Raw genomic sequence first — 9,472 nt, forward strand, 5'->3', positions numbered from 1 at the left:
CTGGCGGGCAAAATAAAGGAAAATCCCAAGGTGTTTTATAAGTATATTAAGGGCAAGAGGATAACCAGGGAAAGAGTAGGGCCCATTAGGGACCAAAGTGGCAATCTGTGTGTAGACCGGAAGATGTAGGTGAGGTTTTAAATTAATATTTTGCATCTGTGTTCATTATGGAGAAGGACGATGTAGGCATAGAAATCAGGCAGGGGGATTGTGATATACTTGAACAAATTAGCTTTGAGAGGGAGGAGATACTAGTGGTTTTAGTGGGCTTAAAAGTGGATAAATCCACAGGTCCAGATGAGATGTATCCCAGGCTGCTGTGTGAGGCAAGGGAGGAGATTGCAGGGTCTCTGACAGAAATTTTCAGAACCTCTCTGGCCACAGGGGAGGTGCCAGAGGACTGGAGGACAGCTAACATAGTACCATTATTCAAGAAGAGTAGTAGGGATAAACCAAGGAATTACAGGCCAGTGAGCCTAATATCAGTGGTAGGGAAATTATTGGAAAAAATTCTGAGGGACAGAATTAGTCTCCACTTGAAGAGGCAAGGATTAATCAAGGATAGTCAGCACAGCTTTGTCAGGGGGAGATCATGTCTAACCAATTTGATTGAATTTTTCGAGGGGGTGACTAGGTGTGTAGATGAGGGTAGTGCAGTTGATGTAGACTACATGGACTTCAGGAAGGCTTTTGACAAAGTCCCACATGGGAGACTGGTCAAGAAGGTAAGAGCCCATGGGATCCAGGGCAATTTGGCACATTGGATCCAAAATTGGCTTAGTGGCAGGAGGCAGAGGGTGATCGTCGAAGGTTGTTTTTGTGACTGGAAGCTTGTGTCCAGTGGTGTACCACAGGGATCGGTGCTGCGTCCCTTGCTATTTGTAGTGTACATTAATGATTTAGATATGAATGTAGGAGGTATGATCAGTAAGTTCGCAGATGACACGAAAATTGGTGGAGTGGTAAATAGCGAGGAGGGAAGCCTCAGGCTACAGGACGATATAGACGGGTTGGTCAGATGGACAGAACAGTGGCAAATGGAATTTAACCCTGAAAAGTGTGAGGTGATGCATTTTGGGAGGACTAACAAGGCAAGGGAATACACAATGAATGGTAGGACCCTAGGAAGGACAGAGGATCAGAGGGACCTTGGTATGCATGTACATAGATCCCTGAAGGCAGCAGGACAGGTAGATAAGGTGGTTAAGAAGGCATATGGGATACTTGCCTTCATTAGCCAAGGCATAGAATATAAGAGCAGGGAGGTTATGATGAAGTTGTACAAAATGTTAGTTAGGCCACAGCTGGAATACTGTGTGCAGTTCTGGTCGCCAAACTATAGGAAGCATGTGATTGCATTGGAGAGGGTGCAGAGGAGATTCACCAGGATGTTACCTGGGCTGGAGCGTTTCTGCTATGAAGAGAGACTGGACAGGCTGGGATTGTTTTCCTTAGAGCAGAGAAGGCTGAGGGGGGACCTGATTGAGGTGTACAAAATTATGAGGGGCATAGATAGGGTAGATAGAAAGGAACTTTTCCCCTTAGTAGAGGGGTCAATAACCAGGGGGCATAGTTTCAAGGTAAGGGGCAGGAGGTTTAGAGGGGATTTGAGGAAAAACTTTTTCACCCAGAGGGTGGTTGGAATCTGGAACTCACTGCCTGAAAGGGTGGTAGAGGCAGGAACCCTCACAACATTCAAGAAGCATTTAGACGAGCACTTGAAACGCCATAGCATACAAGGCTACGGACCAAGTGCTGGAAAATGGGATTAGAATAGACAGGGCTTGATGGCCGGCGCGGACACGATGGGCCGAAGGGCCTCTTTCTGTGCAGTATTACTCTATAACTCTACAACACCTGTATTTATTGAGCTACTCAAAACTATTTTTGGTCTCATCTATTTTCTCTCTTATTTCCTTCCGCACTCTCGGGTGTGTGCCATCTAGTCCTGGTGCCCTGCAGATTTTTCTTTACTGAACTTTGCCACAAGGACGGCAGAGGTTCGAGAAGGCAGCCCTCCACCTTATGAGTGCATCTAGAGATAGGCAATAAGTGCGCCCTTGCCAGTGTCACCCAAATCCCGAGGAAAAACAAAGACCCCTCCCTGTTCGTACATTAAATTCAGCAACAGTCACTTTCATCAGGTAAAACATCTCGAAGGAGTAAGAAAAATACAAAGAATGCTCAAGGATATCCCCTCATTCTTTCAAACTGATGTTAAAGTAGCAGAAACTAGCTTGGCTGTTGATGCGCTATCAATTACTCATAAAAGACGGAGAGTTAGGAGAGTAACAAAAAGGCTTTTATTAACAAAGAACAGAGCATGCCTCTCGTGGTTGACTGGTTTCCAAGAATGTAAAAAGTCACACAACACCAGGTTATAGTCCAACAGCTTTATTTGAAATCACAAGCTTTCGGAGCGCTGCTCCTTCTTCAGGTGAAGTGGAGAAATGCATAAAGACACAGCTTATATAGTCAGAGAATCATGTCAGATGTTTACAGGTAACCTTTCCAACTGCCATTAATCACACCTCGGCAGAGAGATAATTACAGCAGTCAAAGGTGTGAATGGTGTCCAAACAGGTCAGTCAGGGAAACATTACATCAAAGAACAAACAGGTGAGGTCACAAGGGGTCAAATATTGCAGATGCTGGTGTCTGTATGAAAAACAAAAAAACAGACAAAAAACATTTTTTTTTTTTTTGGCTGGAAATCACAGCAGGTCCGGCCGCATCCGTGTAGAGAGAACAAGCCAATGTCGACTCGAGTCTGGATGACCCTGCATCAGGTGGGGTTACATGTAGCGTGACATGAACCCAAGATCTCTGTTGAGGCCGTCCTCATGGGTGCGGAACTTGGCTATCAGTTTCTGCTCGACGATTTTGCGTTGTCGTGTGTCTCGAAGGCCACCTTGGAGAATGCTTACCCGAAGATCGGAGGCTGAATGTCCTTGACTGCTGAAGTGTTCCCCGACTGGGAGGGAACACTCCTGCCTGGTGATTGTTGCGCGGTGTCCGTTCATCCGTTGTCGCAGTGTCTGCATGGTCTCGCCGATGTACCATGCTCCGGGGCATCCTTTCCTGCAACGTATGAGGTAGACAACGTTGGCCGAGTCACATGAGTATGTACCATGTACCTGGTGGGTGGTGTCCTCACGTGTGATGATGGTATCTGTGTTGATGATCTGGCATGTCTTGCAGAGGTTGCTGTGGCAGGGTTGTGTGGTGTTGTGGTCGCTGTTCTCCTGAAAGCTGGGTAATTTGCTGCGAACGATGGTCTGTTTGAGGTTAGGCGGCTGTTTGAAAGCGAGTAGTGGAGGCGTGGGGATGGCCTTAGCGAGGTGTTCGTCATCATCGATGACATGTTGAAGGCTGCGAAGAACATGGCGTAGTTTCTCCGCTCCGGGAACAGCGACCACAACACCACACAACCCTGCCACAGCAACCTCTGCAAGACATGCCAGATCATCAACACAGATACCATCATCACACGTGAGGACACCACCCACCAGGTACATGGTACATACTCATGTGACTCGGCCAACGTTGTCTACCTCATATGTTGCAGGAAAGGATGCCCCGGAGCATGGTACATCGGCGAGACCATGCAGACACTGCGACAACGGATGAACGGACACCGCGCAACAATCACCAGGCAGGAGTGTTCCCTCCCAGTCGGGGAACACTTCAGCAGTCAAGGACATTCAACCTCCGATCTTCGGGTAAGCATTCTCCAAGGTGGCCTTCGAGACACACAACGCAAAATCGTCGAGCAGAAACTGATAGCCAAGTTCCGCACCCATGAGGACGGCCTCAACAGAGATCTTGGGTTCATGTCACGCTACATGTAACCCCACCTGATGCAGGGTCATCCAGACTCGAGTCGACATTGGCTTGTTCTCTCTACACGGATGCGGCCGGACCTGCTGTGATTTCCAGCCAAAAAAAAAAATGTTTTTTGTCTGTTTTTTTGTTTTTCATACAGACACCAGCATCTGCAATATTTGACCCCTTGTGACCTCACCTGTTTGTTCTTTGATGTAATGTTTCCCTAACTGACCTGTTTGGACACCATTCACACCTTTGACTGCTGTGATTATCTCTCTGCCGAGGTGTGATTAATGGCAGTTGGAAAGGTTACCTGTAAACATCTGACATGATTCTCTGACTATATAAGCTGTGTCTTTATGCATTTCTCCACTTCACCTGAAGAAGGAGCAGCGCTCCGAAAGCTTGTGATTTCAAATAAAGCTGTTGGACTATAACCTGGTGTTGTGTGACTTTTTACATTTGTCCACCCCAGTCCAACTCCGGCATCTCCACACCATGGTTTCCAAGAAGGCAGGGGGCTGCAGAGCAGTCACCTTTATACCTGGGCATGTGGGTGGAGCCAGGGGCGGAGCCAGCTGAGGCATGCATAGCTACAACAGTGTGCAACAACAACAACAACGGTGAACAACAATAACAGTGGTTTACCACATTCACCCCTTGTTTAAAATTGAGTCCGGCGGGGTGAAGTGTACTAAAGGTTCGTGTAAGTAAGTCTATCAGGTGGCCTTGTATGCCGTCCTGATCGTCGTGGTGGCCGCGGTGATGGTGCAGCATCCAACGTTGAATCTGGCGTCTCATTGAGTGGTTGGGTGGTCAATGACGGGTCCTGGGGCTGCGGCATGCCGTCTACCGGGGTTGGGTTGTGGGTAGTAGTGGATGGCAATGGCAGTGTTTCAGGGGCACCCGAAGGTGCGAGGTCTCGTATGGAGACTGTGTCCTCCCGCCCGTCCGGGTACGCCACGTAAGCATACTGGGGGTTGGCGTGGAGGAGGCTCACCCTCTCGACCAGGGGGTCCGTTTTATGGGACCTCACGTGCTTCCGCAGTAGGACGGGTCCTGGAGACGTCAGCCATGTCGGTAGCGAGGTCCCCGATGTGGACTTCCTGGGGAAAGTGAACATTTTTTCATGGGGGGTGGCATTGGTGGCCGTACAAAACAGTGACCGAATGGAGTGGAGCGCCGCAGGGAGGACCTCCTGCCAGCGAGAGGTCGGAAGGCCCTTAGATTTTAAGTTTAAGAGGACAGCCTTCCAAACCGTCGCATTCTCTCTTTCCACCTGGCCGTTCCCCCGGGGGTTGCAGCTGGTGGTTCTGCTTGTAGCAATACCTCTCGTGAGCAGGTACTGACGGAGTTCGTCGCTCATAAAGGATGAGCCCCGGTCGCTATGGATATAGCTAGGGAAGCCGAACAAGGCGAAAAGGTCATTCAGACCTTTAATGACCGTGGTACTGGTCATGTCTGGGCAAGGGATGGCAAACGGGAAACGGGAGTACTCATCGATTATGTTGAGGAAGTACACATTGCGGTCAGAGGAGGGGAGGGGCCCTTTAAAATCGACGCTCAGGCGCTCGAAGGGGCGAGTGGCCTTGATCAGGCTTGCTCTGTCTGGCCTATAAAAATGCGGTTTGCACTCGGCACAGATTTGGCAGTTCCTGGTCATGGTCCTGACCTCCTCGATGGAGTAGGGCAGGTTACGGGATTTGATGAAATGGAAGAACCTGGTGACCCCCGGGTGGCAGAGGTCATTGTGGAGGGTCTGCAGTCTATCAACCTGCGCGTTGGCACATGTACCACGTGATAGGGCGTCTGGGGGCTCATTGAGTTTCCCGGGCCGGTACAAGATATCGTAATTGTAGGTGGAGAGTTCAATTCTCCACCTCAAGATCTTGTCGTTCTTGATTTTGCCCCTCTGCTTATTGTTAAACATAAAACCTACTGAACGCTGGTCAGTGAGCAGGGTAAATCGTTTTCCGGCCAGGTAATGCCTCCAATGTCGCGCCGCTTCCACAATGGCCTGGGCCTCCTTTTCGACAGAGGAGTGTCGAATCTCGGGGCCCTGGAGGGTCCTTGAGAAAAAGGCCACGGGTCTCCCCGCCTGGTTAAGGGTTGCAGCTAGGGCGAAGTCGGATGCGTCGCTCTCCACTTGGAAAGGGATGGACTCATCCACTGCGTGCATTGTGGCCTTCGCAATATCTCTTTTTATGAGAGTGAAGGCTGCACATGCCTCTGCTGTCAGGGGGAAGGAGGTGGACTTGATGAGGGGTCTGGCTTTGTCCGCATAGTTGGGCACCCACTGAGCATAGTAAGAGAAAAACCCTAGGCATCTCTTCAGTGCTTTTTGGCAGTGGGGGAAGGGGAGCTCCATAAGGGGGCGCATTCTGTCGGGGTCGGGGCCGATGACTCCGTTCTCCACTACGCAGCCAAGAATGGCGAGGCGCGTGGTGCGAAACATACATTTGTCCTTGTTGTATGTTAGATTCAGCCGCTGGGCCGTACGGAGGAATTTCTCTAGGTTAACGTCATGGTCCTGCTGGTCGTGGCCGCAGATGGTGACGTTGTCTAGATAGGGGAAGGTGGCCTGCAGCGCGTTCTGGTCAACCATTCGGTCCATCTCCCTTTGGAAGACCGAAACCCCGTTGGTGACGCCGAAGGGGACTCGGAGGAAGTGGTAGAGATGACCGTCAGCTTCAAAAGCTGTGCACTGGTGGTCCTCAGCCCTGATGGGGAGCTGGTGGTATGCCGACTTCAGATCAATCGTCGAGAACACCCAGTATTGTGCTATCTGATTGACCATGTCAGATATGCGGGGGAGTGGGTACGCATCTAACTGGGTGTAGCGATTGATCGTCTGGCTGTAGTCAATAACTAGGCGCTGTTTTTCGCCAGTCTTCACTACCACCACTTGTGCTCGCCATGGGCTAGTGCTACCCTCAATAATCCCTTCCTTCAGGAGTCTTGCTACTTCGGATTTAATGAAGCTCCTATCCCCGGCACTGTACCGCCTGCTTTTGGTAGCGATGGGCTTACAGTCGCAGGTGAGGTTAGCGAACAGGGGGGGGGGAGACTTTAAGTGTGGAGAGGCTGCAAATGGTGCGCGGCGGGCGATTTAAAAGCTGCTGGCTGCAGACTGTGAGTGGGGGGAGGGGTCCGCCGTATGCTAATGTGACACTTTTAAGGTGGCACTGAAAATCCAACCCCAGTAGAACGGCAGCGCAGAGATGGGGCAGGACAAGAAGTTTAAAATTTTTGTATTCTGTGCCCCTTACTGAAAGGGTCACTACACAGTAGCCACCGACGTCTGCTGAATGGGATTTGGAAGCCATAGAGATCCGATGGCGCGTTGGCAGGACCAGGAGAGAGTAACTGCGCACCGTGTCGGGGTGGATAAAGCTCTCCGTGCTCCCGCTGTCGAAAAGGCAGGTAGTGGCGCGGCCGTTTACCATAATGTCCATCATGGACCTGGACAGTTGGTGAGGGAGAGATTGGTCCAGCGTCACGGAGGCCAGCGTATGGTCGAGCGAGCCGCTGTGGTCGTCAGACGAGGCGGTGGTTGAGTCCGGGTCACCCGCGATTGGAGTTGGAGGCGTCCAAGATGGTGGACAAAATGGCTGCGCCCATGATCCCGATCCCCACGCGGCTGGAGGTGTCCAAGATGGCGGACAAGATGGCTGCCCCCACGGTTCACACGCGGCGCTGCTGGCGTTAGCGGTTTTACCTTTGCAGGCGCTGACGTAGTGTCCTTTCTTCCCGCAGCCAGAGCAGGTAGCGTTTTTCGCCGGGCAGCGTGCTCTGGGGTGTTTTGCCTGGCCACAAAAGTAACATTTCGGGCCCTTGGACATCGCTGCAGCAGTTGGTGCCGGGGGTGGCAAGGTTGCGGCGTCCACGGTGCGGAGCGGTTAGGGGAGAATGTGTCCATATTCCGGTGGGCCACGTCTAGCGAGAGCGCGAGGGACACTGCCTTCTTCAGGTCGATTTCGCCCTTCTCCAGCAGTCTCTGCCGGGAGTAGTCGGACTTGAGGCCCGCAACGAAAGCATCTCGGATAAGTCCCTCCGTGTGTGTCGCGGCCGATACCTCTTTACAATCGCAGGCTCGGCCGAGTATCTGTAGTGCCCGTAGGAATGCCTCCACCGATTCCCCGGACTGCTGTTTGCGGGATCTCAGGAGGTGGCTGGCATAAACCGTATTTACCGGGCGTGTGTATTGTCCTTTTAGCAGATCGATAGCCGTCGCGTAGGTAGTCGCGTCCTGGATGAGCGTGTAGACTTGGTGGCCCACCTTGGAGGCCAGGATTTTTAGTTTGTTTCCATCTAGTGTCACGGCTGAGGCTTCCAGGTGAGCTTCGAAGCAACGCAGCCATTGTGCGAACTTGGTAGATGAACCCGCCTCTTGAGGGTCTAGGTCCAGGCATGTTGGTCTGAGGGCATGCAGCAGCGCCTGCTGCTCAGCGTTTGGTGCCGTCCTTTGCTGCAGCGCCTGCTGCTCAGCGTTTGGTGCCGACATTTTGTTTTTGTTAATAAAATTGATGCGCTATCAATTACTCATAAAAGACGGAGAGTTAGGAGAGTAACAAAAACACTTTTATTAACAAAGAACAGAGCATGCCTCTCGTGGTTGACTGGTTTCCAAGAAGGCAGGGGGCTGCAGAGCAGTCACCTTTATACCTGGGCATGTGGGTGGAGCCAGGGGCGGAGCCAGCTGAGGCATGCATAGATACAACAGTGTGCAACAACAACAACAACGGTGAACAACAATAACAGTGGTTTACCACAGCTGTATTACCTCCTCTCCTTCCCCCCACCCCCCACCCCACCCCCCGCCATTACCTCTTAAAAATCCCAAGTTCACATTAAAAAAAAGCTTTCAAAGTAACCTCGACTATTATCAGCATTAGCTGTTGTGCTCTAAAAACCTTAAATTGCGCTTAGTCAAATAAGGCAGCAATCAAACAAAACCGACTTTGAACAGGGCAAAAAATAAATACAACAAGAATATGAATGAAGCGTACAGCAGGACTGTGATGGTAAATATATCCAGTAGAAAATGACAGTGCCCAGCTGTGCAACTTGATGTGCCATCAATAACTCAAAGACAAGGAGGTTAAAGGATTCAACTAAAGGCTTTTAATCACTAAGAACATTGCAGGTCTTTCCACATCGGGTTCGTCTGATAGAATGACTCATACAGCTCTTGAGACCTTTATATGACAAAAGACAGGGGCGTAGCCAATACACACAATAGGAAAAAGGGGGCGGTACACACAATACAAAGCAGGTAAAACACAGGGGCTGATGAAGGCATATATTTCATCACATTCACCCCTTCTACAGATTTAGTCTGTCCGGGGGCGTGATAGTCCTTCCTGAACGTCGCAACAGTACCTCGGGTTCCGACCGGGCGTCCGTGGTGCCCTCCTGGGCATACCCATGTGTTGGGGGTGTTGCAGGTACTTCTGGGGGTGGTGAGCCTGGGGATGGTGGAGGTTCTTCTGGGGGTGGTGGTGATGGGTCGTCGTCGCTTCCTGCCGAGGCGAGGTCTTTTATGGACATGGTGTCCTCACGCCCGTCGGCGTGCTTGACGTACGCGTACTGTGGGTTTGCGTGGAGTAGGTGTACTGCCTCCACGAGGGGATCCGTTTTGTGG

This window comes from Somniosus microcephalus, chromosome 21 (genome assembly GCF_052327205.1).
Source record: "Somniosus microcephalus isolate GS21.2 chromosome 21, FLI_Smic_1.0, whole genome shotgun sequence".
Taxonomy (NCBI): Eukaryota; Metazoa; Chordata; class Chondrichthyes; order Squaliformes; family Somniosidae; genus Somniosus; species Somniosus microcephalus.